We start from the raw sequence: 2,500 nt of genomic DNA on the forward strand, positions 1-2,500 counted from the left end.
TAGATAAAAGAAAATGAATAAACAAAGTATGCGCAAGCACAATGTGACGCATGTTTAAAGAATAAAACGCGCACATCTGCATAATTAAACGCACATAACCACACTCTCATACACATAACGCAGGATAGCATAACATACCACACCTAACCATAACAAACTACCACGCCACGCCACACCACACAACACTACAGAACATCATACTATACCACACCATAAAACAACACAACACAAATGGAACTACAAGACAGAACCCAAAACATAGAACACAAATACCACACCACACCATACAACACACCACTCCACACCACACCACAATACCCCACCCCACACCACACCACACCACACCACACCACACCACAATACCCCACAACACCCCACCCCACACCACAACACCCCACCCCACCCTACCCCACCCCACCCTACCCCACCCCACACCACACCACACCACCCCACCCCACCCCACACCACACCACACCACACCACAATACCCAACCCCACCCCACACCACCCCACCCCACCTCACCCCACCCCACCCCACCCCACCCCACACCACACCACAACACCCCACACCACACCACCCCACCCCACCCCACACAACACACCACACCACCCCACCCCACCCCACAACACCACACCACACCACACCACACCACCCCACAAAACGCAAACACACATAAAAAAACAGCGCCTCCAAGAAAATAGAAATCGGATACCCATAGTCTGTTTTGATGTCAAGTGCCAAATAACTGAATCGTGTATGTTAGGAATTCAGTAGTCTATGCTGCTAGTATGTGGTATGTGTGACGGATTCCAAGCTTTCTGTGATATTCTGATATTCAGTGAGGTGTGTCCGAAACCTTTTTTTTTTTTTTTTTTTTTTTTTTTTTTTTTTTTTTTTTTTTTTTTTTTTTTTTTTTTTTTTTTTTTTTTTTTTTTTTTTTTTTTTTAGTTTTTAGTTTTTACGATTCGCTGTTTGTGGTTTAAATGCTACAACTTTGTTTTTTAAAAATATATGTTTCTTTTTTTTAAAAAAGATAGATGGATAATATACAGTACTAACCTCTAGATATATTAAGTATACCTACCATAATTGTGTCTGTTTTTTTAAGGGTGTATTATCGTGCCATTATGTATATATTTTCGGACATACCTGGAGTATCATTTAATATAGCGTAAGTCTCGTAATGTACTCTAGCAATGCTAGGAGTTGGCATTGCGATAAAAAAGCGTGTCAGTATTAAAAAAAGAAAAAACAAATAAGAAAGTCCACATTTCCAATCATGGACATGTTTAACACACGTGTAAATGTGAAGATAAAACAGTGTTGGATTTAGAAATCAATATATGTATTTTTTTTCGCAGTCATAAGCTCGTAAAAAGTAACCTCACATCCTTATATGTTTTACAATTCTTTTTTTCGAGCTGATGTTATATAGGTGTGGAAAATAATTCGGTTAAAAGAGTTTATTTTAGTTGTTAATACTATCACCATTATTTTTTTTTTCTTTATTGTTGCTATTACTTATTTACTCTTATTATTATTATTATCAAGATAATCACTGTTACTTGTCATAATATTTTCGCAAAAAATAAGTCGGTTTTATCACCGTCATTATTAATCGGTATCATGATACGCTATATTGCAATGTCATCTATATTATCACAGTATTATACCTATTATTCCCATTGCTATAACTTTGTCATCACTATTGTCATCATCATCATTTTTTTTCCGCCAGTGACATCATATATGAACATCGTATTCATTATAATGTAATCTGTTCAACCATAATGCGTACAGAACCCCTTTAACATGAACTGTCCAACCCTATTTCATCCTGGTGTCTTTGTTGTGCTTGTTTTGTGCATTGATATTAAAAAAAAGTATTATGTTTTTTTTTGTTTGAGGGCATTTTCCTCTTTCTGTTTATGTATGTAGGATATTTAATATTAACGTATGTACAGTATGAATATATGTATTTTTTTTCTCTTTTTATAATGCAGTAACTGAATTTCAGATTGTGCCATCTAGAACCCCCCTCCCCCCCACACACACATGCACACACACACACACACACACACACACACACACACACACACACACACACACACACACACACACACACACACACACACACACACACACACACACACAACACATATGTATTCATATATATGATATATTATATATGTATATATATATAACTATATATAGATATATAATACATATAAATATGTATATATATATATATATATATATATATATATATATATATATATATATATATATATATATATATATGTATGTGTGTGTGTGTGTGTGTGTGTTTGTGTGTGTGTGTGTGTGTGTGTGTATATGTATATGTATATGTATATATATATATATATATATATATATACATATATATACATAAATATATACATATATACATACTTATATACATATACACATATACATAAATATACAAATATTAATTCATATATGTACAATCGGTTAAGT

General features: G+C 34.5%; 1 protein-coding gene across 2 annotated transcripts in view; it reads left to right on the forward strand.

Moving 5' to 3' along the window:
* LOC122251535 (adenylyl cyclase 78C) overlaps positions 1-353 on the forward strand; it is a 175,442-nt gene extending 175,089 nt beyond the window's left edge. For both annotated transcript variants that reach the window (XM_086539298.1, XM_086539299.1), the window contains one exon: positions 1-353. This exon is cut by the window's left edge and continues 778 nt beyond it. The gene's annotated coding sequence lies outside the window, so the exon portion shown is untranslated.
* Positions 354-2,500: the final 2,147 nt, after the last annotated feature.

The sequence above is a fragment of the Penaeus japonicus genome, unplaced genomic scaffold (assembly GCF_977035675.1).
Source record: "Penaeus japonicus unplaced genomic scaffold, GWHDUDI00000001_assembly GWHDUDI00000008, whole genome shotgun sequence".
Taxonomy (NCBI): Eukaryota; Metazoa; Arthropoda; class Malacostraca; order Decapoda; family Penaeidae; genus Penaeus; species Penaeus japonicus.